The sequence below is a fragment of the Cervus canadensis genome, chromosome 1, assembly GCF_019320065.1.
Source record: "Cervus canadensis isolate Bull #8, Minnesota chromosome 1, ASM1932006v1, whole genome shotgun sequence".
Taxonomy (NCBI): Eukaryota; Metazoa; Chordata; class Mammalia; order Artiodactyla; family Cervidae; genus Cervus; species Cervus canadensis.
In genome coordinates this window covers 31,388,083-31,403,690 of record NC_057386.1, presented here as the reverse complement: position 1 = coordinate 31,403,690, position 15,608 = coordinate 31,388,083, and the positions used below count along the sequence as shown (strand labels likewise).

The window sequence follows — 15,608 nt, the reverse complement described above, 5'->3', positions numbered from 1 at the left end:
CAATAAAGATTCACTGAATCATGATGGATGATGAATGAATGAAACAATGAAGAGGCCTTTCTGAACAGCTCCCTCAAACAGTTCTGAAGCCTTCATCACTGTGAAAAGGATGGACTCAGCAAGCCTAAGGTCTCAGAAGGCAGTCAGCCCACCACCGCTGAGCTCAGAAACAATGACCCCTTTACAGCTCAGAAATGGAAGAAGGGCTGAAGTCAGAGGCCCCCGAAGTTCTGAAATCCAAAAAAAAAAAAAAAAAAATGAAATCCACAGGCCCCTGATGATGTGATGGCGTTCAGTCGCTCAGATGTGTCTGACTCTTTGCGACCCCATGGACTGTAGCCTACCAGGCTCCTCTGTCCATGTGATTTCCCAGGCAAGAATACTGGAGTGGGTTGCCATTTCCTCCTCCAGGGGATCTTCCTGACCCAGGGATTGAACCCCTGTCTCCTGCATTGACAGGCGGATTCTTTACTCCTGAGGCACCAGGGAAGCCCAACCCCCCAGGCCCCTAAGCATCCTTTAATAAGAAAATAATTGAAAATAAGAAATGTATCCACCTGTTAGGGAGTATAGCCAGAAGGAGGGGAGAGAATAAAATCCTGATGGGCTAGGTCAAAAGGGAGGCTGGGGCTTCACCCAGAGCAGATGTCCCCAACCTCACTGTCAGGGTACAACTGCACCAGGTACAATTTCAGTAACATTAAAGAGGGTGAAGGAGAGGCCTGTGTGTCTTTAAAAAGAAAAAAAAAAAGAGGTGGGGGAAAATACATTACCGAGCCAGTGAAACTGAGGTTCTATTAGGGGCACCAAGAAGGTGGGCTGGGGTCAGGAGGAGGACGGAGCAGGGGTACAAGATCCCAGGGAACCCAGCTGCCGGCAACCTCCTCATCTCCCAACCGTCCAGTATTCTGGGCCCCTAAGTTGAGTCAATGAGGGTTCAGGAGAAGGGGACCACGCGTGCCAACAGGAAGTTCCCTGGCCTCTGGCCGACTCTCATTAAACCCGCACAGGCCGGGCTGAGGGAGGCTCCACGCGGGCCTAATTACCGAGCCTCTTTTCACAAGGCTCAGTCAGCCCAGCGCAATGAGGGACTCAAGGTAAATCCTCACCCAGTCCGGCGTCTCTAACAGAAAGATAAATCACCCTTAATGACCCAAGGCGGGCTGCCACGCATGCTATTTCTGGAGCCATTGATTTCCATGCTGGCAGTGGGGGGACACGTGGTGTGGGCACAAAACCCCGGAGCAGGGAGGTCAAGTGCAGCACGTCGGATTTCAGCGCGGGGAGAAGCTGGGAGGATGGAGTGGAGGGGAGAGAATTAGTGAGAGTTCCCATGACCCGTTTCCCTGATCCAGACCCTGGGAGTGCCATAGTGGATGGAGAAAATTGTAGCAGGAAAAATGAGATGAGGTCTGGCTGTGGTCAGGGACCTCTCCAGTCCAATCTCTCCACACTAGAAGGGGTGGCCCCCAAATCTGGCCTGGAGCTTTGCAGCCAGAGCAAAGAGGGAAATGTGTTTGGCTAAAGGGTCCTCCATGTCCTTAGGATAAAACAAGCCACCTGCTCAAGGCAAGCACCATTCCTACCTTAAAGCCAAAGAAATTCCTCCCACCAGACAGAAAAAGAAGATAGTTTAAAAAAAAAAAAATATCTTTAAAGACCATGAGCTTCAAGCAGGGCGGGGGGGGGGGGGGCAGGGAGGGAAGGATGGGGGGATGGGCAATGAGTGTTAAAGGGTACAAGGTCTCCTTTGGGGTTGCTAAAGATGTTTTGGGACTAGACTGAAGAGATGGTCACACAATATTGCAAATACACTTAAGTATGAGTGAATTTTACAGTTTAAAAGGTTAATTTTAGGTTGGGTGAATTTCATCTCAGTCTTTAAAAGAAATCATGTCATGCCTCCAGTCAATTCTTTCCCACCTTCTTATCTCCCTCTATTCCAGACCCAATGGAGGTCCACTCTTGGCCCATGTGTTCTCCTCCCCACCCCACAGACATACACTTCTCAGACCCCACAGGTTTGTTCCCTGATTTTATTCGGGCCTCTGTTCAAACGTTTGGAACTGGAGGTCCTTCCTGTCGACCTCATGAAAATAGCAACTCCTATTACCCTCTATTCTGAGAATATAGAACCTCGTTGTTGTTGTTTAGTCGCTAAATCGTGTCCGACTCTCTGCGACCCCATGGACTGTAGACCTGCCAGGGTCCTCTGTCCATGCGCTTTTCCAGGCAAGAACACTGGAGTGGGTTGCCATTTTCTCCTCCAGGAGATCTTCTTGACCCAGGGATTGAACCCAAGTCTCCTGCACTGGCAGGCAGATTCTCAACCACTGGACTACCAGGGAAGTCTGATAAGCCACATTTTGCTTCAGAAACACAGGCCACTGACACCTCAAGTTCAACATGTCCAAAACCAAACTCCATTCCCACCCCATCCCTGCCATATATACGTATGCTGATGTTGTCCAATCGCTAAGTTGTGTCCGACTCTGTGACCCCGTGAACGGCAGCACACCAGACTCCTCTGTCCCCCACTATCTCCTGGAGTTTGCCCAAATTCATGTCCATTGAGTAGGTGATGCTATCTAACCATCTCATCCTCTGCCGCTCTCTTCTCCTTCTGCCTTCAATCTTTCCCAGCATCAGGGTCTTAATAAATGTGGGCACACGTGGGGCCCTTGAGGGGCACACGTGGCCCCAGGAGTGGGCATGAGTGACGGGTCCCCTTCCCCCTACACTGCTCTGGGACTGCCCCTGAGCCTGTTTCTGAAATCGCGCTTGTGAAATAAGCCTGCTGGAGCAGATGATCTATCCCAGAGGCCCCTTCCAGCATCACAGGCCATGAGTCATTGGAAAAAGGCAGAGGGAGTCAGGGACCCGCCCGTCCAGTTCCCCCTCTCCCCCAGTCCCACCCCTGTTTACCAAACAGTGCCTGCCCCACCAGCCCCTGCAAAGCCAGGACGCATTCCCGCGGAGCTCCAGGAAAGGTGATGCAGAAAGCCCTGCATCCAACCACTACACAGGCTGAAGGGGGCAGCCGGAGCAGGCGGGGACTTTGCGTCTCTGGCTGGTGAGAAGTTTAAACTGGGTCACAGTGTCAAGTGACCTGAGAGGGGCATCTTTCCACTGGCCTGGAGTGGATTTGGCAGAGGCAGCCAGCCTCTCTCCATGTGGAGGCTGGAAGTGAGGGACGAACTGGAATTCTTAATTCCTCTTCCAATTTATTTCTCCCCTAGTATTCTTGCTCAGGTGACCAAGTTGGATGGTCAGGCATGAAGTGAATCCTCTAACACTCCGCACGCTTGCTCTATGGAATACACCTGATATCACAGGGAAGTGAGCCATCCCAGGCAGTTACAACAGTGCCATTGTGCCTGCATATAACACTTGGTCTTGAAAAGAAAGCTTCATCTACGTGGATGGACCTAGACATTGTCATATTGAGTGAAGTAAGTCACAGAAGGAGAAATATTATATGACATCCCTCATATGTGGAATCTAAAAAGAAATGATACAAAGATGAACTTCCTTACAAAACAGACTTACAGACTTAGAGAAAGAAGTTACAGTTGTGGGGCGGGGGAGAATGGGGTGAATGGGATAGTTAGGGGAGTTTGGGATGGACATCTACACACAGCTATATTTAAAATGGATAACCAACAAGGACTTACTGTATAGCACAAGGAACTCTGTTCAGTGTTATGAGGCAGACTGGACGGGAGGGGATTGTGGGGGACAATGGATACACGTCTGTGTATGACTCTTTCCGCTGTGCACCTAAAACTACCACAACAGTGTTAATTAGCTATACCCCAACACAAAATAAAATGTTAAAGAAAAAAAAAGTTGTATCTTCATGACTTTTACAAGATTAGTCGCCCTGTGACCAGTCCGTGTGATGCCTCTGCCCAATTTTATTTCCTGAGAAATCTTTGTTCTCTCACAAACCAAACATTGCTCAAACCTGACAGCTAACTTCCTCCCAACTCACAGTCAGGCTCTACTTCATACCAAAAGGCACATGATGGGGACAGGACAGGGCCAGGACTTCTCTCTTCGCTCCTGTTGGGCTGGAGGAATATTTCCAGCTTATTATTAGTCCAGCTCCTTAGCACCTTCACAGGCAATCAGGAAAGAGGGAAGAAAAGAGGCAGCTATCCCACTCCTTGTTAGGACTTTTGAAGGCTCAGAAGGAGGAAACGGAAACTTTAGGTTAAAAGAAGTCTTGGGGGGATAATTCAGGTTTAACATGATGAAACAAGTGATGTATATGGTTCCTGGCAGCCTTGCCTTTTTGTGATTAATTTCATTATATTTCTAGGCCTGCAACTGGCAGCCTCGCATATTAGCACAGAGGAACAAAATCTGGCTGCTGGACTTTTCAAAAGAATGGTCCCTATCTGCCAGCCTGGCACCTCACTGCCACGTTCTCTTCTTAATGTCCTTGCATGGACACAGGCACACAAAATCTCACACACAGTTAACACGGGGATCACCACTTCCCACGACCTCATTCCCCCAAGCTCCTTGCAGCTGTTGCCTTTACACCATGAGACTTTTCCCTTGACGTTGATGACACGAGCCATTCAGTTCCCTCTCTGCCTGAGAGTTGGACCTCTCCCCTCAAATGCCTTCCAGGCTCACATCAAGGATTCCATCACTGCCACGTCTCATTGGTCACCACGTCGGGTAGATTTCCATTCTTCTCCCACTGGAATCAGCTGACCTTAATTTTCCTCTGGGTACCATTCTTATTCCTTCCACAGTCCGGGGGGTTAGGATGACCCCACCTCTCAACTATGCCATCCTAGGCTCCACTGGAAAGCTGCCCAGTGATTTTCCTCTTTCCTTGGAATTACTAAGAGTTTTTAGCATCTTTCTGAAGAGGTGACTAAGCTAGAAAATGCCACCAACATAGAGGAAAGTAAAGCCAGGAGATGAAGGATTTTGAGGACACTGCCTTTGCCTCTTCTACTAGTTATTTTACTAATAGAATTACTAGCAAATAAGCAAATAATAATAATTAATATTACCACATATCAGAGTATTGTGTGCTCAGTCATGTCCGACTCTCTGCAATTCCATGGACTGTAGCCCACCAGGCACCCCTGTCCAGGGGATTATCTTGGCAAGAAGACTGGAGTGGGTTGCCATTCCCTTCTCCAGGGATCGTCCCAACTCAGGGATCGAACCCACGTCTCCTGCACTGGCAGGCAGATTCTCTACCAGTGAGCCACCAGGAAAGCCCACTGTGTACCAAATTAAACCAAAACTCAGTGGTTTCAAACAACAGACATGCAGTCTCAGTTTCTGTAGGTCAGGGATCTGGGTACAGTTTACCCAGACTTTGAGACTTAGCCAGCCTTCTGAGCAGACTTCTCACAATGCTGCTACCCGGGGTCAAGTTCTCCACCTTCCCAATCTAATCCCTGTCAATTCCGGTCAATCCACCTCCAAAGTTCATCCATCATCCACCCAGTGCTGCCACCCCGTTCCCAGGGCACCAACACCACTCCCTGTATCATCACAATGAGCTTCAAACTGATTCTCCATCCCCTCCAACCTATTCTCTACAGGGCAGCCAGAGAGAACTTAGAACACAGTCATCAGATTACATCAAGCCCCTCAACCAAAGTCATCCAAAGATTTTGCACTGCTCTTTGAAAAAAGAAATCCAAACTACTTCGCCTAATTCACAAAGCAATAAAGTCTGCCCTTCTACTTACCCGATCCCTCATCATTTTATACCACATCCCCTCTAGCCACACCAACCTTCTTTGCCCTGTGCCATTCAATGCAGTGTGGTTCCCAGCCGCATGTTGCTTTTTTAAAGTTAAAACAGTGACAACTAAAATAAAATGTGAAATTCGGTTCCTAAGTATTCGCAGATACCTTTCAAGTACTGAGCTGTCACATGGGGCTGGTGGCCACATGACCAGAACAGATGACCAGGAAATGACCAGAACATTTCCATCGCTGCAGATGAAGCTTGGTCCTCGCTGTCCTAGCTGCTCCTTGGGAAAAGTTCAGTCCTTCCTCATGGCTTTGGCATGGGGCTGTTGCCTCTGCCTTTCCCCCAGCAATTTGTTCCCATGGCTGGATCCAGACATCGGCTTAAGTGGGAGGTTCCCCCACAAGCACCGATCTAAAGAAGCCACTGTTTAGTCACTTCCAACCACAGGAACCAATTTAATCCTGCAGAGCATTTACCATGGGCTGAGGCCCTCCTTGTTTATTTGGGTTTGTCTGCTTATTGCCCAACTCCACCCACGCCTCCTCACCCCGAAGCAGACTTCCAGCATCAGGGACCTTGTCCGGCTGGCTCACAGCATTCCGGCGCCCAACACACCTGCTCAATTAGTATTAGCTGATTGTTAGACCTACGCCACTCAGATTTCCTCTTAAATCACCCTTTCTCCACCTTCCCCGCCACCGCCCAGCCTTCATCCCCACCTGCGGACAGAATCCTGCCTCTGTCCTATCCTAAGCCCGCAAACACTCACAGATGAATCTTGTCAAGTGCTCCTCCTGTCAGCCCAGTCCCCTGTTCCTGTCCCTTCTGGCCCCAAACAGCCTCCGCGTCCCCACAGGCTGCATGCCTGTTCCTACCTCTGCGCTGCCGTCAAGCCTTCCGCTCTGCTTGGAGTAACCTCCCGGCTTCTCCATGCAGCCGCACCTTCGCCTGCCTCCCAGGTGTGGCTCAGGTGGCAGCTGCTTCTGCAGACACCGGCCCCTCCTCTGGTCTCCTCCAGTGCTTCCTGTCTGCAGCCCTGCTTCGGTGCTTACTCACAGAAGACAAGACGTTCCACCTCCCACACATCCCCCCCCCACCCCCACACACATTATCATCCCCGAGAGGACTCCTGAGAGGGGTGCTTCTCAAACTTCACTGAGGAGCAGAGTCAATGAAGGGTTCACAAAGACACAAGGTCAAGGCTTGTGGACACAGGATAAGATCTGGGCTTCTGGGCTTTCCCCACAATCCCCAGGTGATGCAGAGACACAACTGTAAGCTGTACCACTTTCTTTTCTTTTTTTTTTTTTTATGTATATTTGACTTACAATGTTGTGTTAATTTCTGCTGTACACCAAAGTGATGTAGTTGTACATACATAAACATTTTCTTTCATACTCTTTTCCATTATAGTTTATCATAGGATATTGAATAGTCTCCTACATGATAGAGTAGGACCTTGTTGCTTGTCCACCTTATATATAATAGTTTGCATTTGCTAACCCTAAATTCCCAATCCACCCCTCTCCCACCCCACTCCTTAGCAACCACTTGTCTGTTCTGAATGTCTGTGAGTCTGTTTCTCTTTCGTAGATAAACTCATTTGTGTCCTATTCTAGATTCCACATATAAGTGACATATGGTATTTGTCTTTCTCTGACTTTCTTCACTTAGTATGATAACCTCTAATCCATCCTTGAGAGTTCCTTGGACCGTAAAAGGTGATCAAACCAGTCAATCCTAAAGGAAATCAGTCCTGAATATTCATTGGAAGAACTGATGCTGAAGCCGAAGCTCCAATACTTTGGCCACCTGATGCAAAGAACTGACTCATTGGAAAAGATCCTGATGCTGGGAAAGACTAAAGGCAGGAACGAGAAGAAGGGGATGACAGAGGATGAGATGGCTGGATGGCATCACTGACTCAATGGACATGAGTTTGAGCAAGCTCCAGGAGTTGGTGAAGGACAGGGAAGCCTGGCATGCTGCAGTCCATGGGGTCGTGAAACATCGGATAGGACTGAGCGACTGAACTGAACTGAGTCCATCCATGTTGCTGCAAATGGCATGATTTTATTCTTTTTTATGGCTGAGTCATATTTAATTGTATATATGTACTACATCTTTATTCACTCATCTGTCGACAGACATTCAGGTTTTCATGTCTTGGCCACTTTAAACAGTGAGCTGCACTGATTTAGAACATCAGAACTTCAAGGAGTGATTCAAGTCTTGTCCATTTCCACCAATAGGGAACAACTGGGAAAGGCCCGACTTGGTTAATGACGTTCTCTCACACAAACTTGCTCTTTTACAAGTACTGAAAGCTACCCCCTGGAGCAGGCTGAAAAATGGGCCCCCAAATGGAGCCACATCTTAATCTCTGGAACCTGCAAATGTTACCTTAAAAAGAAAAAAAGGACATGCCAGGTATAATTGAGCTAAGGAATTTGAGATGAGAAGGTTATCTGGCCAGACCCTAAATACACTCACAAGGGTCCTTATAAGGAGACAAGGTCAAAGAGGGAAGGAAGCCAACACCAGGCCAGAAATGGGGAGAAAAAGCAGTAGGACATGCAGCCCTGAGTCCTGGAAGGAGCTTTTAGAAGATGGAAAAAGAAAGGAATGGATGAACGCCCCCCCACCCAGGGTTCCCCAGGAGAAGCCAGTCTTGGGACACTGATTTTAACCTCATGACTCATCTCAGACTTTGGCTCTTCAGATCTATGGAAGGGATGTGAAACTACTACATTTGCGGCAAGAGAAAACTAACACTTCCTTTTCTGTAACTGGGCGAGGTAAAGTTCTAAGTGCCTAAGGATCATGATTTTCCTCTTATTTCATTACTGAAAAGACAACACGAGATGCTCCATTCGAACAGGGCTGGCTTGCTCTGTTCACGCCTGTGTCCACAAGGCCCAGGTCAGGGTCTGCCACGGACATCTGTGGACATCGAAATTCCTCAAGGAAGGCCCATCGGTGAAATGAGGCAGGAAGGTGTTTCAGAAAACAAACAAACAAAAAGATGCTCTTTCCATTGATTTATTGTTACAGGGTTTAAAAAAAACAGTAGCAGCCGCAAGGTGAAGAAGAGAAAGCCATCACAGTATGAAGGGAAGTAAAAACACATGTACATTTGCAAACATCTGCATGATTTCCTCCACACCCACAAGAAAGTGATAACTTGCTCACTTCTGGGAGGTGAACTGAGAGATAAAGGACAGGGGTAAGAGGTGGGCCAACGTTCACTCTATTTTTAGTGCTTATCAAATGTCAGAATTCATCTATATATTACCTAGTTGGTAAGAATGTGCTCACGTCACTTGAGTCACGTCTGACTCTCTGCGACCCCATGGACTGTAGCCCTCCAGGCTCCTCTGTCCATGGGATTCTCCAGGCAAGAGTACTGGAGTGGGTTGCCATGCCCTCCTCTGGCAGATCTTCCTGAACCAGGGATCTAACCTGTATCTCTTATGTCTCCTGCATTAACAGGCGGGTTCTTTACCACTAGCACCACCTGGGAAGCCCTCTGTATTTCTTAGTGCTCATCAAATGTCAGAATTCAACTGGATATGACATATTCAGTGAGAATAAAACTAACAAAGATACATTCCTGGGATCTGCACTCAACAAAGAGTTTAAAACCTACCCCATGCACCTCCTTTTGCATGGAGGCTACAGCCTCGGTGGGAAGACGTCACCTGCCAGGTGAGTAGGCCTAGGGGACCAGTTGCACAGCAAGCAGCCTCAAGTCAACCCCCGGCCCTCCCGGTGCCACGAACACCCCGTCTGCTCCCCTGTGGTCCAGGGCCTCCAAGGAGGAGGAGGAGGAGGAGGAGTTCCTTAAACCCTGGTCCTCAGCAAACCCAGGCTGTGTTCCAACCCTGGAAGTGATCAGGGTTGCTCCTGCTCCTGCCTAAATGCTGGTTTCTGGGTCCATTTCTGACTAGGGTGCCACCCCACCCCAGGGCACCCACCGCCACAGCGATGATGCCCTGCCAGCCTCTCAAGCTAGGGCAGCAAATGCAAGTGGGTTCCATGGCTGCGTCCGATAATCACTATGGACACCAGCCCGTGGCAGGTCTGCGTCCAATTAGCCACCCCCACAACAACGCCATGGCAACAAAGGTAATATTATTGTTCCACGAAGAGACAGAGAAACTCACACACACACACACATGTGTTGTATGGCAGCTTTCGCAGCCACAGAGATATCACTTCCCCACACCCTTTGACTTGTGCCTCTCACTTCCCGACGACAATGCAGCTCCTCTGATGGGAAGTCACTGGCTCGGGCAATTACCTCTTCACACCCTCCACGCTGTGAGCCCTTCACAGGAAACAGCACGAGTCCCAGGCAAGCTGGGTGTGGGGGCTGTGAGCCTCCCTCCTTCTGCCTCCTCCGGGAGGCAAGGAGGCTGGCCAGAGGCAGGATGGCCTCCAGGTAAAGCTCCAAGCTGCCCTCTGTCTGTCCGGCTCTCTGTTTGGCTGGCTAGCTGGCTTCCCCACGCCAGACCCAAGCGGGGCGCTGGGGTTTTGGTGGCTGCAGCCCTGAGCCACACGCTAATCTTCAGACCCAAATGTGGAAAGCATTAACCCAAATGGAAAGACATAAATCAGGAGCGGAGCTGATGGCACCGAGGAAAACAACTCTGCTCAGAGAGCCTGGGCTGTTGCACAAGAGCAGAGTGAGTCACCCGCCAGCAGGGGGAGGACCAGGGAGGGAGGAGGGAGGGGAGCCCTGTGGGATGGGCGGGTGGACGGGAGGGTGGAGCGGTGCAAAAACACAGCTGTAGGCTCATCACTAACTGCACTTCATCAGCAGCCTGAGGGGAGGGGGGCAAAAATGTCACCTCTCCTCCCCAATCCAGGAAGCCTTTCAAACCATGTCCTCCCTGGAGGAGACAGCAGGAAGGAGTCTTCCCACAGCCAACCGGTCACCCTTTGCACCCTGCAGCTGTGTCCTGGGGAAGCAAACCTCAGGCCCTCTAAAAAGAAGGTCTCTGTATCCTTCTTTGCTCCTTCCTGGCCATGTGCCATGTCATTTTGGGGTCCTCAAGCCGAGATGCCCATCGTGGGTACACAACTCTTGTCCTGCCTGCTTGCCCATCACTACTGTTTCATATCTTCTCTTCCTTTCCTTCTTCCAAACACTCCATCTTCCACCCAAGCAACTGGGGACAAGACCATCAGCTTCCCCATCCCTACTCCCTGGAGACAATCTCCAGGCTTCCTGTAAGACCCTGCCTCACCCACCAACTCCCCTGCCAAGCGAAAGGGGGGCTTCTCTGGTGGCTCAGATGGTAAAGAATCGGCCTGCAATGCAGGAGACACGGGTGTGATCCCTGGGTGGGGAAGATCCCCTGGAGAAGGGAGTGGCTATCCACTCCCGTATTCTTGCCTGGAGAATACTCTGCCAAGACTGATTCCCAGCCTTCAAGCTCTAAGCACCTGCTCTGAGCAGGCCCTGCTGCCCCTGGGTGTGGCCTCAGGAAGGAGGAGCCCTAAAGAGAGAACATTGGGAGAGTGGAAGCACTGGGAGGTCTGAGCCCTCAGGGCTCTAGAAATTACCATGGCAACACCATAGCTTTTAGCAGGACCCCTCCTCATCTCACTCTGATGAAATAAGGTTGTGTTTAGAGATCAACAAGATCTCTTAGACTCTGACAGCAATGTCGTAACATTAATAGAACTTACACCCCTGTGAGTAGAGACACAAGACAGCTGGATAGATGAGTAAATGACTCAGTTTTGTTGAAAGGTGACAAGTGATGGAGAAAAAGAACAGAGTAGGGTAAAGGGGTGGGCATAGTGGGGTGAGCAAGAGACTCAAAAGAGATGAAAGAGTGGGTGAGTTTTTGGTGGCTGCTGCACCAAATTAACACAAACTAATTGGCTTCCCAGTGGTCATGTATGGATGTGAGAGCTGGACTGTGAAGAAAGCTGAGCGCAAAAAAATTGATGCTTTTGAACTGTGGTGTTGGAGAAGACGCCTGAGAGTCCCTTGGACTGCAAGGAGATCCAACCAGTCCATCCTAAAGGAGTTCAGTCCTGGGTGTTCATTGGAAGGACTGATGCTGAAGCTGAAACTCCAATACTTTGGCCACCTCATGCGAAGAGTTGACTCATTAGAAACGACCCTGATGCTGGGAGCGATTGGGGGCAGGAGGAGAAGGGGACGACAGAAGATGAGATGGCTGGACGGCATCACTGACTCAATGGACATGAGTTTGAGTAAACTCTGGGAGTTTGTGATGGACAGGGAGGCCTGGCGTGCTGTGATTCATGAGGTCACAAAGAGTCAGACACGACTGAGCAACTGAACTGAACTGAACTGAATTGGCTTCCCAGGTGGCTCAGTGCTAAAGAATCCGCCTGTCAATGCAAGAGATGTGGGTTTGATCCCTGGGTCAGGAAGATCCCCTGGAGAAGGAAATGGCAACCCACTCCAGTATTCTTGCCTGGGAAATCCCATGGACAGAGGAGCCTGGTGGGCTACAGTCCTTGGGGGTTGCAAAAGAGTCGGACACAACTCAGTGACTAAACAACAACAACAAAGCAGCTTAAAGTTACAATATAAATGCGTTGCCTTCCAGTTCTGGAGTCAGAGGCCTAGAAAAGGGTCAAGGTACTGGCAAGGCAGTTCCTTCGAGAGATCCTAAAAAGAACCTGCTTCCATGCCTCTCCTCTCAGCTTCTAGACGCTGCCCGCATTCCTTGGCTCGAGGCCCCTTCCCCACATCCTGAATCTCTAGCTTCTGCTGTCATATCTACTCCAGACCTGATCCTCCCGCCTCCCTCTTCTACAGGTCCTTGTCCTTACACTGGACCCATCGGAATAATCCAGAACCACCTCCTCATCACAAGAGCCTTAATTTACTCACACCTGCAGAATCCCGTCTGCCTTGTAAGGTAACGTCCCCACAGGCTCTGGGGACTAGGCCATGGACATCCGTGGAGACCATTACTCAGCCCACTGCAGGGAGTGAGCCACGCGGGCTGCCAGGGCCCTGAGGAGGAAGTGTGCCTGGAACATCTGCAGGAAGGCCAGAGAGGCAGGGTGAGGGAGGCGAGCGAGTGAGGGGGAGGAGAGGCCCCAGAGTCAGGGCAGTCACGTGTCTGACTGTGTAGCTCCTTGTCAGCTGCGGTGGGGACCTCTTCAGCATTTACTCTGCTATCGTGGGGGCCCACCCAGATGTTCTTAGTCAGGAGGCAACCGTTCAAATCAAAGGGTACGATGCTGGTGCTTGTGGCTGGGAGCAAAATGACAGTGATGGGGGTGGTGAGGAGTGGTTGGAATTTTTTTTTTTAAAGTTGTACCTGGAAGGAGGAGCTCACATGCTTACCTGACAAACCAAATACGAGATGTGAGAGAAAGCGAGGGGAGGGGGCTGTCAAGGTTTTTGGCCAGAGCAGCTGAAGCGACAGACTTGGAGTTCATGGAGCAGGACAGGCTTCGGGTGGCGTGGACAGGCGGAATGGCAATGCCGACTGGATATCGGTCAGGAGGTCAGGGGCAAAACCGATGAGCTCAGGCTGGAAATGGGCTTGCTGGCCACAGCTGAAGGCTCTCACAGGGGTGCTGCCAGGGATCCGGACTGGGCCCAACCACCAGGCTAAGACTGGGGTCTGGGTTTGACCCTGAGAGGAATGGGACATGCCTGGGCCCTGTGGCGGCCTGGAGTGTGGGGCCAGCCAGGATGACCACGGTTAATCCTTTGGGTCAGGCACCAGTTGCAAGACAAGAAGACAGAGGCTGAGTCAACAGGGATTTTGTCTCAGCCTACCATTGCTCAATCTGGAATTTTTTGACTTCTCACAGCCCAGAGGGCGGAATCTGAGTTGTGGGGAAAGGGGGGCCGGGGCGGCGGGGGGAAGCGGGGGAGTTAGGTGGGATTCAGGAATGCGGTCTGACCGCAGACTCCAGGATCCTCAATTGAGGAGAGCTCACCTCACTACTGGTCTGGCTCTGGCTGGCCCCCAAGGGTCCTCACTGTCCAGCCCACGAGTCCTGGAAAGCCTTTCTGTGTCTGAGCTGCTGGACAGTATCAACATGGTCCTACCCGAGGGGCCCAGGAAATCAGGAGGACAAAGAGGGCCAAGGGCAGGTGGCCAGACTGTGTGGGCCCCTCCCAGGTGATGCAGGTCTGCCCCTCCCTGAGGACAACATGTTCCAACATCAAAGGCAAGCGGATCCTCAGGGACAGACAGCACAAGCCAAGCCCTTCTCTGGCACTTTCATCCATTCATTCATTTGACAAATATTTAGTGTTCCCTGGCACTTTCGTCCATTCATTCATTTGACAAATATTTAGGGAGTACCTACCCAGGGTCAGGCACTGCTCCTAGACATCTGGGGCATGTCAGTGATCAAACAGAAGGGGGAAAACCCTGTCTGCGTGGACCACTGACTTCTGCATGGGGGTAGAGGGAGCAGACAATAAAAAACAATAAATACTGAGCTGGCCAAGTTGTTCAGATGCTTTTTGGCCAACTCAATAAATAAACTATAAAGAATATTAGAATGGTGATGAAGGGGCTTCCCTGGTGGCTCAGTGGTGAAGAATTTGCCTGCCAGGGTTCAATCCCTGATCCGAGAAGATCGCATATGCTACGGAGCAACTAAGTGTGTGCGCCACAGCTACTAAGCCTGTGCTCCAGGGCCTGGGAGCCTGTGCACCCTAGAGCCCGGCTCCGACAAGAGAAGCCACCACAATGAGGAGCCCAAGCACCGCAACTAGAGAGGAGCCCCTTCTCGCTGCAACTAGAGAAAAGCCTGAGCAGCAATGAAGACACAGCACAGCCAAAAATAAATAAAATTATTTTTAAAAAGAAGAAGGTAATGGAAGAAAACAAATAGAACAAGGGGAATCAGGAGTTCAGAGCAGACTGGGATGGTGGGCAGCAATTCTAACTGGTTCAAAATATTACAGTTGTTTTCAAGAAGAAACACCTTCTTTCCAGGAAGAACTGTCTAGCTGTTCAGTCTCCTCCTTTCCTCCCACCCTCCCTCAAACAGTCACTGAGTGCTCACCAGAGGTCAGCCCCGGGCACAGCCCCGCTTTCATGAAGATGCTTTCTTTTACAGTTTATTATATTTTATTACACATTTTATCCAAGGAGACAGAAGTTAAAGACAGTAATTCCAGAAGGGTGACGAAAGAGCAGAAGCTCACCATCCACAGGATTCTTGCAAGCATGCCAATCACAGTGGAGACCTCCCCTCCCCTCAAGAGTGTTGGATTGTTGGTCAAAGGGCCTGGCCCATGTTCTCTCTCCCACTTCATGCCCCCATCACCACCCGGACCTGGATTAGCAGAAGTCACAACTCAGTGGTCTCTACGGAAATTGCCCACAGACTGTTCTTACACCCTGCCTGGTTACCATCCCAAAGCATCAACTGGTTTTAGGGCCCCTGGAAGCACTTGTTCGTTCCATGTTGCAGACCAACATGTTCCCAAGGAGCACCATCCCCTCCCCTCCACTCTGAGCATCTCTGTCGAGCAGGTTCTGACTCCTCTTGCCCAGCTGTGCTCACTCCCCAGCCCACAGCAGCCCGGGGGCAGAGGATGACATGGAGGATGTTGCACTTAGGCCATCTGGGGACCAAAAGCATTTGGCAGCTCAAGTCTCTGACCACAATTTGGAACTCTCTTATCAGTGGCACTAACCACTAGGAGACTGCAAGTGAACGGAGCACGAAGACTCTTCCTGTGTGAAGGAAACTCAAGACTGGCCTTTGATGCACACCCTTGACAGTCTTGGGGTCTCCGGATCATCCATCTCCTTCCACTATTCATCCAGTGGGACCAGGGCAGGCCCCAGGCTCCCTCTTCCCTGCCATAAACCCTCCAGTCTCATTTCTCTCCAGA

General features: G+C 50.4%; 1 protein-coding gene across 4 annotated transcripts in view; it reads right to left on the bottom strand.

Annotated features, from left to right (window-relative positions):
- The window catches only part of GAS7 (growth arrest specific 7), a 200,973-nt gene that overhangs the window by 135,657 nt on the left and 49,708 nt on the right, over window positions 1-15,608 (bottom strand). The window contains exon 1 of one of the 4 annotated variants that reach the window (XM_043474177.1): window positions 6,613-6,634. The exons of 2 other annotated variants lie outside the window; for them this stretch is intronic. The gene's annotated coding sequence lies outside the window, so the exon portion shown is untranslated. Of the gene's footprint in view, window positions 1-6,612; window positions 6,635-15,608 lie in introns of those variants that run through there. One more of the 4 variants, XM_043474147.1, reaches the window with a different exon arrangement.